Below are 18325 nucleotides of genomic sequence, written 5' to 3'. Positions count from 1 at the left end.
GATAGATAGATAGATAGATAGATAGATAGAAAAAGAAAAATGTTTTAGTTGTTAAAAAATGAAAATATATAAATCCTTGGCTCTTGCATCCCAGTTGGGTGGTCTAAATCTGTCCTGCGCTCTACATTAAAACAAAGTGATATATACGTGCAAGTGCTTATAAGTATATATACATAGCCTGGCTGCCTAACTCGCTCTGCACCAGACTTGTCACTGGGGAAAGCAAGCTGTGTGAACCCAAGCAGCCAAAGCTCAGTATTGCAATCCACGGCACAGATGATGGGAGCTGGTGGTGAGCAGGAGGTGCGTCATCAGCAGCATCACGGAGGATGCTATCTCAGCACATTCCTCCCAGTCTCTGCTGGGGACTTTCTGCAGGTGCAGCTGCATCTGTTGGGGCCTGAACTGGTGGGCATTCTCCATGCTGCAGCATTTCTGGCAGCAGTTCTTGCCATTAATGCAGTTTCTATAAACAAAAATCCCACTTTTAGTTGATCTTTCCCATGAGGAGTGGTTTCCCTGCAGCAACGCAATAGTTCCAGGATTGCTTTATTTATTGCTGAGAAATAGTGAGATTGCTGCAGGCTGAAGCATTGTACGCACAGCCCTTGTACGGGACCTTATCACAAAATAAGGTATTTGTGATATCACTTATTTTACCATTCCTGACCAAAATATACCACCAAAGCAGCAGCCTGGGGAGCTGCCCCTGTGCTGAGGACATCTGCCAACAGAACTATCTCTGTCCCAGATCACACCTCACCACACCTCCCTCCAGCATAGCTGTGGCTGAGAGGTTTGCCATGCAGGTTTCTAGCATACTGCTGTGTCACCAGTAATTGCCTGAATAATTTTTAACCTCACATGGGATTGGTTTATCAACAGCAACTGGCCAAATAATTATATACACTGCTCTCTACGAAAACTGGGTCAGCAGGGTAGTACTCCTTTCTATGTCTTGTCAGGCTTCTTCAATTTACACCTAGGGTCAGACTTCAAGGAGAAATACATTTGAGCAAATGTGAGCAGCTGTCACATCCTCTCAGATAATGCCACCTTTCTGATGTATTTACTTGCCTCTAATTTTGCATAATAATACAAAATATGATATAATAATATAATGATTGCTTTTGACAAAACAAGAAAGAAGAGCCCAGAGGAAAAAATATTGACATTTATTTAAAATGAGGGAAGATAGATAAGTGCATGCACTCATTGTATCAGAGAATGAAGCCAGTAGACTTCCAGCACCACAGCTTTCAAGGCAGAGATCCGAAGGGCCAGTGTGGTTACATTGGCAATACTGCACATTTAGGAGTGTATTTTCCTTTGCCCATGGGTTGTGATTTTCCTGAAATAGTTCAGTGTAGATCTCCATGTGCAGCCATGGAGGATCCCATGACACAGCAGTGGATGAGGACTGAAGGAGGCACAGCCCATGGAGAGCCCCCGTAGGAGCAGATACAGGACAACAGTGGAGCAAGCGGGCTGGGGGAGCTTCCACCTGTAGGGATCCATGTGGAGCAGTGCCTGAAGAATTGGCCCCATGATATGGAGCCGTGCTGGAGTAGTGCTGGGAGAGCTGCAGTCTGTGGAAAGCTTACGTGGGAACAGTTTGAGAAGGATGGCTTCCAGTGGGAGGGAGCCATGGAACAGGGGCAGAGAGTGACCACTAAGGAGAGGTAGGGATGAAGCGCTGTGGGCTGACTGCAGACCCTGTTCCCCCACACTGCTCGGGTGGGAGAAGGTGGGAGAGGGCAGGGGTTTTTGGCTTGCTTTTAGTTTCTTACTGCTGTTAGTAATAGACAATAAATTACACTAATGCTGAGTCTGTTTTGCCTACGATAGCAATCGGTGAGTGATATCCCTGTCCTTATCATAGAGTCATAGAATCATTAAGGTTGGAAAAGACCACTAAGATCATCTAGTCCAACTGTCCACCTGCCACTAATATTGCCCACTAAACCATTTCCCTCTGTACCACATATACATGTTTCTTGAACACCTCCAGGGACGGTGACTCCACCACCTTCCTGGGCAGTCTGTTGCAATGCCTCGTCACTCTTTTGGAGGATAAGCTTTTCCTAATATTCAACATGATCTCCCCTCTACTCAACTTAAGGTCATTACCTCTCATACTATAACTGTTACCTGGGAGAAGAGGCCAAACCCCACCTCACTACAGTCTCCTTTCAGAAGGTTGTAGAGAACGATAAGGTGTCCCCTGAGCCTACTCTTCTCCAAACTGAACAATTCCAGCTTCCTCAGCCACTTCCCGTAAAACTTGTGCCCCAGCCTCTTATCTCAACTCTTGAGCTCCTTTCCATCACGTTTTCTCTCCCTCTTACTTTGAGCAGGGAAGTGAGAGTATGATGTGGTGAAACGCATCTGCCCATGGAGTGGAAACACCACATTCACCTACACAAGCTCCAGTACGGGTAACTTCTGAAGTAGGAAAGAGTCAGAAAGAACGTGTCCCTAGAATTTGTTTCTTTCTAGTGTCCACCAGCACATCGCTGACTCCTGCCTTCACTTTTTCCTTTCCTCCACCAGCACATGGCTTGCTCCTGCCTTCACTTTTTCCCTGCTAAGTACAATTCTGGGTCCTGATAAGGATCTTGTACCTTTCGGATTCCATCTCATTTCTCCGTCTGGCCGGCCGTGTATATGCTGGCGCACTAAGCAGGCCGGGACCTGCTCCAGCCCAGAGGGTGCGAGGCATGGCACAGCTTGTGCTCAGGGAACTTCACCTTCTCCCAGAGCAGGGTAGCCTCTTACATGAAGCTGATCTTCGGTTTTTGGGATGAGAATGGGATATGCAGGTGTTTTTACTCTTAAAATATCCACCTGCTTACTTGCAGTTCTCTCTGGTTGACAAAGAGCTCTTGAGCTTATGTGTTGGGAGATGTGGTAGGCAGTTGTTATTTCTCTGAACCATTAATTCTTTTGTACATTTCCACTATGTCAGTCTTTGTTGGCATCGTCTCTGAAGGAAACAGATGCAATCTCTTCCATCTCTCCCCATGCTGACGTCTTTCTCTGCCACTCATCATCCTCATCAGCTGTTCCTGAACCACTTCTTACCCTCAGCTAGAAATTCAAAGCTGAGCTCCTCCCCAGCTGACTCTTTCATGTCCCTTTTTGCCATCTCCTCCACATCATCAGCATCATTCCCTTTGAAGATGGACATCAAGATAAAGTTTGGGACATTGCTTCCCAATAGGATGGGGGCACCCCAAGCTCTGCATGTCTGAGGACCATCTGCTGCCTCTGCCATGGGCACAGGGCAGTAGCTTCTAGCAGAAAAACGAGATTACTTCAGCATAGAGTAACCATAGCTCATGAATCAGAGCCCACAGGTACATGCATAAGTACTCATTAAATCCAATTTAAAAGTGTCTGATATTTATCAGGCTTCATTTATTTAGGAACCAAAATTATATTATTGATCAGCTCCTGAGTTAAGTTCTGAGTTTGTGTCATCCTGTAAACCAAACCACGGAATATCTACCTGAAGGGAGTAAATCAATTCTCAGTCAGCTTAAGAAACCATTTGATTTGGTGTCATTTATGTGTAGTGTAAGCTCAAAAACCACAGATTTGCATTTAAATTATATCTGAACTGAACTTTTGGAGTCTGATTTCACTACATACCTCCTGAAAGTTCTCCTGAAAGTCAGAGCTTAGGTACTTGCATCTGGAGCTTTTGTTTCAGCCCTTTGAGAGCCAGGAGCCAGCAAAGTCTGCTTGCTCAGCAGTTTGCAGGGAGTTTTCCAAATCTGGCCTGATGAGGGGGGAGCATCAGTGATATCACTGGCAGATGATGTTATAAAAGGCACTTGAAAAGGTCTTCAGAGGAACAGAATACAATAGAAATGCCGGAGCAGAAGTTGAATTACAGACCTGGATCTGGGATCTGGTCTTGGAAGATACCCAGTATTAGCAGCCTCACTGAGAAGGCTACAGCAGACCGTTAGGAGACAATCAGTCTCTGTGCAAATGCTGCCTCAATCCCCACAAGTTTAGGGATAATTGATACCAGCAAGCATAAGAGGGTTATCTGAGAATATAAAGTATTTTCTGGAGAGGAAGAAAAAATAGTAATGGCGCTTATTTTTCCTCAGTGATTCTATTTTGCTCTGTGGCTCAAGATCTGTTTTATATGGGAAAATATTAGCTGAGGATCTGCTGCTACTGTTAATTTTAAAATTAATAACTCTTTTTTTTTTTTTTTTTTCCCCACATAGGAATTTTTAACTTCTTGGTAGTCAGAGAGCTACGCGAACCATGGAGCCAACTGGAGTCTCACTATTTATGCTATGGTAAAGCCTACAGATCACAATCAGTCTTCCAGGTGCTGTGCAGAGACAGCCTGATCCAAATAGCCTCAGAATAGGTGGAGGTGGAGAGGAAACAACAAAAAGATAGGGAAAAGCTGTGTGAATTCAGGCTGCCAAGCATGTTAGAGCTGGGAGCAGCAGAAATTACTTATCTCCTGTGTTCACCATTGCCCTGTGCTCCAGGAGGGGTTTTCCACTGTTTTCCTGGGTGTTGTCTTTGCGTAGCTCATGCTGAATTCTAACTCATGGCACTGACATGCCCAAAAGTCAGCCCACAGCCTCTTTCACGTGTATGTGTGTGCATGAGAATGTGTGTATGTGTTGCTCCCCTTGGAGATGCTGACCCCATGAAACAGAAATGCTGCCAGGATTTTCCCTCTCATGTGGAGGGAACTCACAAAGGACACCACTATAGAGAGCCCTACTGCTATTTTTATCCCTCATCCAGCTGCCCTCCATAGCTTTCTGTTTGTATTTTTCTCTTTTAGTAGACAGCCTTATCACTGGGCAGAGGGTGGGGGCTGGAGCTGGGAAGAAACACCTAAATAAAGCTGATTGCAGAACTTTAGGCTGGCTGTGGGGATGGCTGTGGGGAATTCTTCCCCCAGAGCCTCACTTTGACTGTAAACTCTAGTTCCACTTAGTAACCTAAATTGCCTCAATTTTGTCCAGTTTCCCCACTTCACTCGTATAAAGAGCGATAAAAGAAGACAAGGGTGAAATAACCTCTAAATAAAAGATGAGGTAATTTTGAAGGCACATTAGACTTTTATGTGTATTATGGCTTTTTATACAAGCCCACTGAGGGTTGCAGCATCTCCAGTATGGAGCTGTCACCTGGTATTTTCCACTTTGTGGCAGTTTGCATAAAATGGAAGCGCCTCTGATGCAAATTACTCAGAATTCCATGCTAACTTTCAGGGATGGGGAGGGAGGTGCACTGAGGGAGATGGTTTTGTTGTTGTTGTCTTCTATTTTCCTCTAACCTTAGCCATCCTTCTCAAAGGAAACAGAAAGGAACTGACTGTACGTATATCAAAGATCTCACTGAGCTGAAAGAAGGTGTTGCCCAAGCAATCTGCTGAAATAAACGTACTGGGATTGATGTGGGTGAAATTCTGGCCAAAATTCAGCAGTTTTGTTATACTGCCTGGATGATCCTAAACATCTGACCTTAAAATCTGTGAACTATTCACTGTGAGATTAGTGCCCGTGTGAATGCTGTGACAGTTCCATAAGTGTAAATGTCTATTGGTCTTATATCTTACAAGTTTTAGAAGATCAGAATATTTTACCCTGACTGAAAGAGAATAATTCTTGCAAGGATTGCTGACTAGAGAATCTCTAATTTGCCTCTTTTCTCCTTCATTTTCTATCTTGTTTGGAGGAGGAGCTGATGTGCTTGTGGCAAAGAACAGTGTGAAGTCCAGGCATAGGGCAGAGAGGCCAAATGAAGCAAGACATGCTGTTGGCCATGATATGAACTACTCTGCAGGCCAGGCTCTTCTTCGTCTCCTCTCCCCTTCCCTGAAGGGCACGGAGGGAAGAGATTAGCTGTGTCACCTTTGATGGAAATCAGCTTGCTTGAAGAGAATCCCTGGAAGGTCTAAAACCTACTTGGCTACATTCAGACTTGTCAAGTCTCATGTATTACGTGGGAGAGTCTCTCACTTGCTCACTTCATGCATCATCCCAGACACTGGCAGCAAGGTGACCTGACCTCATTCTTGCTGTGGGACTTCAGGTGCCAGTGTAGCTTACTCTGTAGATCTATCACTCATATCAGGATTAGGAGAGAAGATGCAGTGCTTGGAAACTAGAGTACGTGCACTCAAGTGTGATCTCATGTCTGTAGGAGCCCTGGTGAAAGAGATATTTTTCCAGTCAAGAGCTATCAGACTTACAAATTTCCAAATGTAGGTTTAGCAAAAGGAGAAATCTATAAATCCTCCACCAACTCTCCTCACCTCATTTTTGAGGCGTCATGTGAAGCAGAAAGGAGCAAGAAATTCTGATCTTGCTGCATGGTAGTTGCCACGAGTTATTCTTAGATGGATGGAATTCAGGTAAAAAAAGGAAGCAGAGATTAGCAGAATTCATGCCTCTCTCCCCTCTGTTTTTCTTAATCCATAGTATTTTTCCCCAGAAATGGGATTAAGTCATAGACTTGATCTAATCTTGTTGTAAAGGTGTTGTAAAGCAAGGTGAATCCTCCTCTCACTTGGCAAACTCTTCCAGGGCTTAATCATCCTTAGTCCCAGGAAACTACATCTTCTTTCAAGGTCAATTCTGTCATATTTCCATTTCAGCTACTGGAACCTTTTGCAGCTTTCTAGGAGGCACACTGAAAACTCTGCTTCTCCTCATTCTTCATCATCCACACTAGATCTTCCCTTCAACATACCACTCACAGTCTTCTCTTCAGCTATGTAAGTCGAGCTTTTAAATCCTTACAATAATTAAATTTCATCCCAATCAATTTTCCCTGCTCTACTGGAAACATGAACTCCTGAAATGGATATGGTTTTACCAAGGCTGATCTCCTCTAATGTTAATTCCATTCAGTCAAAGATCAGTACAGCCTTTTATATCTACCCATTTAGTTCATTGTGTTCTGTCCTGGTATGTCAACCAGAGCCCTTTTCATTGGCCTTCAGAGGGAAAAGCAAATTGACTGAAGAGACTGGAGTTACACAGGAGGGTGACTGAGGAAAGCCAGACCTTCCCCATTGACACAGTGTGGCATGGACCCCACTGCTGCCCAGCCTCTCCCACACTCCGTCAGAATTGGCTGCTGGCTACCCACTACCAGGCCCGCACAAGGAGCGTCTGCAGGTACCAAATGCCAGATAGGGCTGTGGGGTCTTAGGCTATGCTTCCACACTGATTGCAGCTGTGGTGAACATTGGCATAATCCCCTCCAGAAGTGCTTTGTTCATCCACTTGGAGAACTGGCATAAACTCCACCGGCTGAAACTTCTTTCATACGGACTTGCTTTGACCCATAAAAAGTGCATCCGCACAAGGAGATTTTGACTTGTCAGCAGTACCCCTAGTATCAAACCCTCAGACATTTTCTAGCATGGCTCTGATCTTGGAAAAGTGTCAAACCTGTTGCCTGCTGTCTGAACAAATCCCTTATTGTTCCTCCCAGAGCCCTCCAGGTCCCCTGGCCTGCTTTGACCCCGCACTCCTCAAACCATTATTGCATCAGTGACAAGGAAAGATTCAGGCCAGCCACCTGAGAGTGGCCAAAGCAAACAAGGGGGAGGCAATGCATTCTGGGGACCCGCCAGCCAAAACCTCCACACTCAGCCTGCAGGGAGCCAGTAAGCAGGATCCTGGGTTCTGGCTACCTCCTAGCAGACCCACAGCCAGAAACCAGCTTCATGTCGTTGGAATCCAGCCACAAGGGAGAATTCAGTGGAGGTAAATCTCTGGAGTCCTCTACCGAGTACTTTACTGATGTCTTGGTTAACCACTTGTGGGATGAGCCAAGTATGTCTGTGAAACTGCCTGTTCTGGAGCTGCCAGATGGAGTACCTGCCTTCTGGAGAGAAAGATGGACAGGGAAAAGGAAGGCCATATATTTCTGCCTGTAGTCCTGCTAGTTGGTTTGAGGGAGTAAGAGATGTGTATCTGGGGCATTTTTTACTGTACACTCATTATTGCCATGAAATGATTTTTTTTTTTTTTTTTAATCCCGAAGAAAAGGATACACTGCCACTAATGTCTTGCACAGCATCAGAGACATAGAAAAAGGCAATGTCCTCAAATGCCTCAAGAAACTTAGGTGTGCAGGATATTGGCTCAACTTCAGCTGAAGTTTTTTGGGCCAACTCCACCAACATCTCTAGTGAAGTGCTAGCCTGTCAATGGTGGCTCTTCTTGGGGGCTTCTAACAAATTTTTCTCTGCTGTCTTTGCAGTGCTGTCCTTCAAGTGTCTAAAAGAAATACTTCTACAGAAGTAGTTGGCAGATATTTGTTTGTGACTCAGTCCTCTGGTTAAAATTTGCTAATGGGTGTGGATAGCCTTGTCATCCTGGATGTTCCTGTCCCCCTGGCTCACCTTCACTACTGAATAATCTGCAGCCTTTCATCTGTGCAGAAAGGAAGTGTTGTGAAATCCCCTGTGCCATCTCCAAGCTGGCTCCTAGGTTAATGAAAAGAGGAGTGTCTCCATGCTTCTGTGTGTTGAGTGAGTAAATCTGGAAATAATACTTCAGCTATCACTGCATTCCTTAATCTTTGTGTGTGTGTGTGTGTGGATAATCTATTGAAGCATAGGAAAGGTTGATAATTAGTAGAACTATGGAAATCCACCTACTAGTCCTTGTTTTAATAAATAAAATGATTTACTGGGCAAAAGAATAAATGCTTATTAGAGCACTACAATGTTTTGTTTCTAATAGGCAAGAAGATACATCATCTAGAAGATGATCTATAGTTTCAAGTTGGGCATTTAGCTAACTAAATTAGTAGATAAATAAAGGTAAAGCAATTGCTCTCAAGCACCTGCAGTTCAACTAAATAAAATATCAATTAAGTTATTTATGCTTGTCACAGAAAGATGAAGGTCGGTCATGAATACAATCAGATGGAACTGAGATGATCAAGGCAGCTACTGCTTCTAGTTGCCCTCCCTGTTTCTTTCCTGGTGGTTGTCATTCTCTTGAAATGCTTGGGAAGCTGATCTTGAACTACCCTTACTGAAACACCAGGATTTACTTTTCTATGCCTTGCTGTAAACTGCAGTGGTCTGGGGGCATTTTGTTGCACTGTCCCAGTGGTAGGGGTGTCAACCACTGCAAGCAATAACACCTACAAGCCATCTGACTTCTGTTTGAGACTAGTGTGGTAGCTGACTAATTCTAATTTACAGCAGCTGAAGATGTGATCTTGTTTTGTTTGAGTTCTAAAGTCATGTGCGGCTCTGGTGGGTACATGCAATTTGGCCTTCAGTGTGAGAGAAGCAAATAATTAGCTCTGATATATATGTAAATAGATATCCATCAATAACTTGGCCTCTGTTGTCTACTCCAAGATTGCTTCTTTGTACAGAGACCACTGATATTAATAACTAGGGTTCAACGTGTGACTGTTTAAATAAGATCCTGAGTGAAGTTTTCCATAACAGCTTCAGCTTTGTAGCCTTTCCTTCAGAATGGAAATAATAATAACTTCCCTCAGCAATTGTCATCATTCAGAAAATCATCATTGCTCTCCAGCAATGTGTGTAATAGAAACACACCCGCTGTGACAACAACAGACCCATAAGCTTCCACTCACCTTGAATTGTTGTTTTCTTCACTTTGTTTTCTGAGGGCACTGTCATGTCCCAATGGCACATGAGGACATCTAATGGCTGAATAACAGACCACAAGTAATCTCCGAACTCTATGTTGGGGATGACATTGTTGTCGGATTTTTTTTCTCATTTTATTGGTACATGTCATCTTAAAAAAAAAAAAAAAAAAGAAAAGAAAAGAAAAGGCATTTTTACTGATTAACTTGTTTCATTTGATCCTTTTTAGGAGACAAATTGCAACTGTTAGCTGTAATTTCAGTCTAGCTAGCAAACACTTGCCTTTCTAAGCAGTAGCAACAGAGAGAAACCTAAAGATAATAATCTGCCTATTTTAGCATGAAAGATAAAGAGCTGACTTGACTGTGACATAGAAATACTTCCAGGAAAGAAAATAAGATTCATTGAAGGTTTTTTCAATCTAACAGAGAAAGACATAATCAGAAATGAGAGCTGGAAGCTGAATTTAAGTTTGATCATTAAGACAGTATTGAACTATTTTTTAAAAAATAAAATAAAATAAAGGACAGGATCTTCAATTTCTTGGTATTTTCAAATCGTGATAGTATGCATTTCTGCAAGATGAGCTTCTGTCAAACCCAAACTCCAAAACTCAACCCAGGAGTTAGTATGTGTTCTGAAAGAGTTATACAAAAGTTACACAAAAGCTAAGCTAAATCTTCTAATGGGCCTTTTTAACCTTTTAATTTATGAAGAAATGTTTGGTGTTCTTGGTGTACATGTAAGGGTCCGCTGATTGCACCCTTGGTTGACATAAATATTTGTAGTTCCTTTGACGGCACTTCCTCGTCTCTTTACTTTAATGGCACCCTTTATATTAGCTGGGAATCTGGATCCTTGTGCTCATCTTTAGATATTTGCCCTGTCCTACTCTAGCACTTCAGCATCAACTGTTTTATTGTCCAGAGTGGATGAAGACTACTGACATTAAAATGTACTCAGGACAAATAGCTTCTATTTTTGTTCTTGTGTGACCTATCTTTCAAACTGATAGTGTCCAGATTTTGGCATACAGTTAACTACAACCACTGGAAAAATTTCTACATAGTTCATCAAATTTTCTGTCTTGACCATTATAAGGTGTAGAATCTTTCAGCTTAGCACAATTACAGGTTACACAATGTGTGGGGTTGTTCTGCTATGGCTTGGGTAGGCAATCACATGGCTGAATTACTCATTGAAAAGCAGAATAATTAATAATGTTAAATCAAATCTAACCTAATCTAAAGGCGTAGCTGATTATGTGCTTATCAACATACTTGGCTGATTTTTATCTGGTGGAAAGTTGTGTCTTCGAAGATTAAAGGAAAGCAGAAGAAATGTTAATACCTAGTGTTGAAATTGTTGGTGGCATCAGTACAATCCACAGATCTGGCACAATATTATCAAGAAAAATGAATTCGCTGTTTCAGAATATTATTGAGCTTGCTTGGCTCTGTGCAAGTCTGAGGTTTTACTATCAAATAGAATACCTTGCGGAGTTCATTCATATGAGCCCTAATCTGGCTTTAGTATGACTGTAAACAAATCTTTGCAGCAACAAGGAGCAAGACTGAGGTTCCAGGCTCCAGAGAGGCGCAGGAATCCATCTGACAGATGGGACTGTGTGGTCAGGATCTGCGTTTAGCTGTGATATGGCCATAGGGAGCAAACACAAGGAATGAGACAGGATTGTGGGATATTGCTATCAACAGATCAGAACAGGATCTCAAACTTAGGCATCTGCCTGTCATCTTCTTGAAGCACTCATTACCATTGCACGAGCTGGGATTGGAAATGAACATGTGAAAGCAATGTATTATATATCAGAGGGTGGTGTCCTGAATAAAGGCCAAAGCAGAAGCTGTTGACAGAAAAATGGATTTACTAAGCTTTTTCTAAGATATTTAAGTTTGATATTAAAAATATATTTACATTATGGCTTCCTGATTTGCCAATGCAAAGAGTAATAAATAGTAAAAATGAAACAAGAGCAGGAAAATTAAGAAACAACAACAACAACAAAACATTAAAAAATAAACAAATCCTTGTCCTGTATCCTCTTCATTCAACCTTTAGGAAGAAGGACATCTGTTCAGTTGCTTCGTGAGGGAGGTAACTATGAACAAGGTTGTGCTAGGGTTGTTGATGACGTTTGTTTGTCTGATTTTCAGCTGTGTGATTAACAATGCTTCAGGTGGGAGGAAAGCTTTCATTTTTACAATTACTGTCAGAAATTAAAAGCTTGAAATGATTGAAAGTTAAGGGTAATTTGGCAGGCACTTTGTACAGTGTCGGATAATGACACTTTTTCAGGAGGGGTAGCTCTTTTATGACTGATATTTCAAACATCTTGTTCCTACTGGAACATATGACTAAAAGCACAAAGGAATTTAAGCGTGTCAGGAAGGAGCTATTGTAGCTTCCATCTAGGTAGTATCATTCTGAGTATGGAAAAAAGGTAGATTAGATTGAGAGAGAAGACAGATCTCTGGCTATGAAGGCTACAGGTGTATGTAGTTGGACATGCCATTTCTTGTATTGATGTACATTTGTGAAACATAGAAGTGGCAAAGATGATTCAGTAAGTTTTGATGGCACAGTGTTAGATAGTTCTTTGGATAATCACCAGACATTTGGTCAGAGACTTCACCCCAAAATCTAGCAAATTCGAATGTTGTGTGACAATACACCTTGTCTTGCTTTTATTTAATTATTTTTTTTCCCTCTCGCTTAATACCCTTGCACTCTTGTTCTCCAAGAAACTGTCCTCATGGAAGAGGACCTCTTCCACCTTTTCCCAGTGGCTAGCCCCCGAAATGTTTTGAATGTACAACACAAAGTATCAATATAGAAACAATATTTATAATAAAATATGTATAACAGGAATAGAAACTGGGATGAATCTACTTAATTTTCTGTATTCATCTGCAATAAAACAGCTGAGTTGTTTTTTCATTTAATCCATCTCTGTCCAATTTCCATTTTCACTATACTATGGAAACACTTTTAAATATATGTGAAAAGAAAAGGTAAGGCAAAGAAAGAATGCAATTTAAGGTTGTAAGGAAGACTTGTATTCAGGTTTTGTAAATTCCGTGTTACTATTCTGACTTCTGGATTATCCTTTCTCTTTGAGCTATCTTAATTTCTTTGACTGAGTTCTACTCAAAAGTGCTGTTTCTATTTGCAATATGTTAGTGTGGGCACCCATTTGAATTGAAATGGGAAAAGAACTTCAAACATTCTCTCACAGTTCATCTTTAAAATGATTCTCCATTTCCTGAGGCCAAAGGAAGTGGAAAAAAGAACACTAGGCTCTCCTGACTAAAATTTGTTTCTCAGATTCTGTGTTTTTACAGATAAAAGACCATTTGGTTCTCTTGTCTCTTCCACATAATGAAAAATTTCCTGAAGGTATCCTATGCGTTTTTTTCCACCAGCTTCACATTCTTTTTGACTAACACACCCTGAATTTAATGTTCAAAGATGGAGAACACTTATAAAACCTTGCTTTGACACAGTAAAAGTGACAAATCACAGAAAAGAGGGAAATAAATGCTTTTCTTATGCCAGAGCTGTAAAGGAAGCAAACTGGTGTCATCAGCACAAATGATGAAGTTGTCGCCCTTGATCAGAGTTCCAGAAACACAAACCCTTTCACCATCTCCCTCCATCTCAGAAAGCATGTGTGCTTTGCAATGGTGATGGGCCCTGGATCAGCCTTTTGTTCAGAGGCTTTTGCAGCTCTTTCAGAGCAATTTGTGCCAGCGGAGATGCTGGTGTGGGATGAACACAGTGCTTTGGCCAGATTCAGAACTTGAAGTTACAGGCCCCATAGTCATTCTAGTCTCTGTCACCGGCATGCGGAGAATTGCATCACAAGGAGCTGATTCTGATTTTTTCCATCGCTGCTAAGTAAAGTCTTCAGTCTCCATGAGGCAGGATGAGTCCAAACCTTGCTGTTTCTGTCAGTGCAGAAATTGCCTGTGACAATCAGCTGGCCGAGGAGTGCACAGAGCAGTGGGAAGGCTGTTTGAATCCTAAGCCTTGAGAATAAAAATCAATACTCCTGTGAATTTTATTTTATTTTCTAGATTTTAGGACAGGCTTTTTAACCTCATTTTTGAAGACAAGGATTCTTAGGACATATGGTTCTACGTCCAAGTATTGTGCTGGTTCATTTTTGAACTGGAGGGGCCCAATCCAAATGTGCATTTCCCTGCTTTCTGTGCACAGCCGCTCATGTTGATTCCACTGGAGCAGCCTCTGGTACCACCATCTCAACACAAGGCTAAGGCAAGCCCCAAGCATGACAAAGCCCCTGAGCTGTGTAGATATGGAGTAGCACAGTTTCAGCAAATTAGTGGCAATTCATTGATCTATATAAACTGAAGAGAAAATCTGGCCTGACCCTTGCATAATGACTATTTTTTTTTTGCCTGATTTCTTAACTTTTATCCTTTCTGAAGAAATATTTCTCATAACATGCTTTTCTGAGCAATACCCCTTTAAATTATGCAGGAATAGACTACAGAAGCATTAAATCAATTCGTCATTTTCTTTCAGCCACGATGAGTATTATTACTTCTTATTACGTTTTCCTTGAGTTTTCCCAGTTTGCGTTCCTGGATGTGAAAGTGCTGTCCAGCTGAATCCCTATTTATGGCAGAGGGAAGAATTAATTTCTGGCAGTGACATCTAAAATGTGTTTGATGCTGATGCTTTTAACCCAGTATTTGGAAAATCGCACTGGCATGAGAAAAATGATTCTGTAAGCCATATAAAAAAAAGCCTAAGTGTCAAACAGGTGTGATATATGAGATTTTTGCCATAGGTGAAGCTCTAAAATTTTAGAACTACTTAAAACCTCTATAAATGTTCAAACTGGAGGCTCCAGGGTGTTTCAAATTTGATTTTTGCATTTTGTATAAAGGGTAAATTTGGTTTTAGACATTGAATAAGAAGTGATCCTCAGGTTCACTACATCTGTTGCCATTCTGTTGGAGAAAAATATGACATAAAAATGTCTTTAGTAAATTTACGATGTTCCACCATAACTCTATTTGTGCTTTGGGGTTTTTCCTATGGAAATTTCTAGAGACTAATTACCCAGATAAAAATTATCTCCCAATTTCCATGCTGATTGTATTTGTATCTGGTGTATACTTGATTTCCTCTTGAGTAAAAAGAAGTCCTTTGGTTTAAATATTCTTTTCATTCCCTAATTCAGACCCCACAGTTATGTGGAAAAAAGATTGTATTAATGACACTGTTTTGCTGAACTGAGCAAGAAAAATATCTGTTACCTTCTCTCCAATAAGACTTTAGTTCTTCTAGATTATTCCAGTAGATTTTCTTCATATCCATTTCCATCTTAATTTACTTTTAAAACATGTGGCTGGAATTGCACTCACAATTCTCACAATGTTGTGTGGTGGTGTTAATCCCACTTCATTTTTCTGGACGTACCACATTCAGTAACAGTTTAGGATTGCCTTCTCCTTTTTCACATATGTAAAATAGTTGTGGTATATCACTCTTTGTTTCCTAAGCCTCGATTTGTGACAGATACAGTGGAGTTAATTCCCAGATGCGGGACCTTGCATTTATTACTTTTGCATTTCAGTTGATCTCAGCTATACAAGGCTCTCCAGTTCTTCCGGTATGATAGTCTTATGCTACATAGTGTAAACAGTGCCTCCCATCTGTGTGTCACCAATTGCTTGGATAAAATATTCTGCCTTGAGGTTCATGATCTCTACTTTAATTATTCTGTATTTCTCAAGTTTCTGATTTGCTACAATCTCTAGCTGTTTCCCAGAGAACTATGGAGGTGTTTGGAGAGATTCAGAAACCACCTGATTATGGTCCTGGGCAACTCTGCTTGAGAAGGATTTGGACCTCCCTCCAAAGATGACCTCCAGAGGACTCTCTCAACTTGACTTACTCTTTTTGTTGTTGTTGTTGTTGTTGCTTGTTTGTTTGTTTTTGCCATTTTGTTCAATTAAAAAATTTCCATGGTAATGATATCGCAAAGCTACATGCTCAATGCTGTCTTTTGTACTGGAGAGTACCATACACCATTGTACCTCCTCTTTGAACACACCTGTTTGAACAAATAGACAAAGAATATCTGCTTATCTAAACAAGGAAGAAAAAAGGACTCCTGTAGCCTTTGTGCATGCAGAATGCAGCCTTTTGCTTCATCAGGACTGTAACACAGCTCTCCCTCCAGGCTGTTTTTGGGATGCCATAGTGGGTACCTCTATAAGGAGTTGTACGAAAACATTCTTCATGTATTGCAATCTATAGATTAGGACTGCTTTGGGCTACCGTTATGCTGCGTAGGTACTGCAATAACAATTTTGCATGAAGTCAGCTTGTTTTCTTTCTCTCCTCTCTAAATTCTGTTCTAATGGCATAGCTGCACATAAACATGACAAGACATGGCTGATAATCATTTGTTAGCTGTAGCACCTACCAACATGTTGCTCTTTTCAATCTACATAAACACAACCTTGTCACTCCATCACAATGTTGTGACATTGCTAACTTAACGTATATCCAGTTATTCCTCATCATGTTAGTATGTGATATACTCATTTGGCTTCCTTCCCTTCCTTCTTCCCAGATTTTGCCCATTCCAAAGTATCTTGCGTGTACATGCATTGTTACTCCTTTGCTGAGGCTTTGTGATACCAGCCTGATTAGACAGCTGGAGAGTGCCATGTAGCTGTGTGGTGCCAAGTGCTGGTGAAACCTTTGGTACACTGCCAAAACTTCTAGGTGTTGCTGAGCTACAAAGGAAAAGAGATAATGACGGTGTGGGAGGGAAGAAAAATGCATTGTGTGGACAAACTTCCCTCTCTTTTTCATTAGACTGAACCTGAGCTAAAGGTAAGGAAACGTAGAGGAGGCTTTTGATGTTCATGTGGAAAGCAAATTGAAAAACTAAGAAACAGATGAGTTTGGGTTAGAAGGGAAAGTGCTGAATGACTGCAAATACATCTGGCGCTTAAATGAAGATGGTCCTGATGAATGTTCAGCAGTATCAGCTGTATTGGGTGCATAACCTCATTACCAGGGGGAATGCTGCAAACGTACCAAGCCTCTTCTAAAAGCAGTTTCACTTAATAGATAAACTGTGTTATTGAAAGAAAAGATCGCTTTTATCACGGACACAATCCAGCTTCCTGCTGCAACTGGCAGCTTCCTTAAGATAAACGACATGATCTGAGAGGATGAGAAGTAAGCTGTGTTAAGGGTTGGGAAGAGAACACCCTTCTTCCATAGCAACCCACAAACCCAAACTGCGTATGGTGCAAGTGTGAGAGACCCTCTGCTGTTGACACAGACTTGCAATTTACATGTTTTGTGTCTTTGATAGGACAAGGAGAAATGGTTTTAAACTAGAGCAGGAGAGACTGAGATCAGATGTCAGAGAGATGTTTTCCACAGAGAGGGTGGTCAGGCATTGTCACAGCTGCCCAGAGAAGCTGTGGGTGCCCCATACCCGGAGTAGCTCAAGGCCAGGCTGGATGGGGCCCTGAGCAGCCTGAGCTGGTGAGGGGCAGCCAGCCCATTGCAGGGGTCTGAGGCTGGGGTAGCTTTGAGGTCTCTTCCAACCCAAACCATCCTATGATCTTGGTTGTCTTGCATGTTGTCCTATCCAGAGACAATGTTCTTATCCTTCTTTCTACTGTGATTCATTTTATTTCTTCCCAATCCTGTATTCACTTACATTTCTGCAAATCTAGTGACTCTAAACAGCACAGATGACTGGTACCTCTGGAAAACTGATAGCAGCAAACTTTTTCTGAGGCTAATATAGGTGTGCTCCATGATTTCTGGGAAGTTATTAAAACAAAGCGCACTGTGAGGTTCTTCACGTGGATTCCCGCCTTTATTTCAAAGAGTTTTGCGGCTGGCAGCCTCCTGATAATCTGTTCTGTTTGAACTCCAGCAACATGTAAGCCAACAAAAGCAATTAAACTCTACAGTAATGATCAACTCTGAGAAATGATCGGCATGGATTAAAGCAAATTTAAAGGGTAATTGCTTGGCAACAAGTTCCATAACCCTGAGTGTTAAGTACGGGAGGGGACTTTGAAACCCTTGTAATTAAATCAGAAACCCTGTTTGTATAATGCGTATTATTCTTCTAGTATGATTGAACTGAAAAAGTATTCTTTTAAAATAATCCAGTACTCTGTTTGCAGGAGATTTTATCTATCTGAGATACTGCTACAACTTTATTGCCAAAATATGTGGGTACATCACAATCTTTGAAGTATTTAGGATTAGACAGGGAAGTGCTGCTTTCATTGCTTTGCTGTCGAGAAGAGGAGGAATAGGCACAAAGGCTTTGCAGCACACTCAGGCTTGCTTAGGAAAACTGTGGAATAGAATCATAGAATCACAGAATCATAGAATGGCATGGGTTGGAAAGGACCTCAGAGATCATCTAGTTCCAACCCCCTGCTGCAGGCAGTGGAAAGCAGTGATCCGAACCAGGTAGCAGGTCATAAATATCTAACTTCTGAGTTGCAGTTTCATGTTTGTCTCTGCACCTCTTACACCTTTGCTTCTTGGAAGTATGAGCAAAAATCTTCACTCACAGCTCACCAGCACAGAGAATTATTGCTTTGTTTTGCAAAGTGTACGTGGCACCACCAA

General features: G+C 41.6%; 1 long non-coding RNA gene across 1 annotated transcript in view; it reads left to right on the top strand.

The window, feature by feature from the left end:
• The window catches only part of LOC100857789, an 80384-nt gene that overhangs the window by 13785 nt on the left and 48274 nt on the right, over window positions 1-18325 (top strand). Inside the window, exons 4-8 of the long non-coding RNA XR_006938361.1 lie at window positions 4248-4322; window positions 6650-6769; window positions 6998-7175; window positions 8269-8539; window positions 15460-16546. This is a non-coding gene — a long non-coding RNA (uncharacterized LOC100857789). The remainder of the gene's footprint in view (window positions 1-4247; window positions 4323-6649; window positions 6770-6997; window positions 7176-8268; window positions 8540-15459; window positions 16547-18325) is intronic.

This window comes from Gallus gallus, chromosome 2 (genome assembly GCF_016699485.2).
Source record: "Gallus gallus isolate bGalGal1 chromosome 2, bGalGal1.mat.broiler.GRCg7b, whole genome shotgun sequence".
NCBI lineage: Eukaryota > Metazoa > Chordata > Aves > Galliformes > Phasianidae > Gallus > Gallus gallus.
This window is presented reverse-complemented; position numbering and strand designations above follow the sequence as displayed.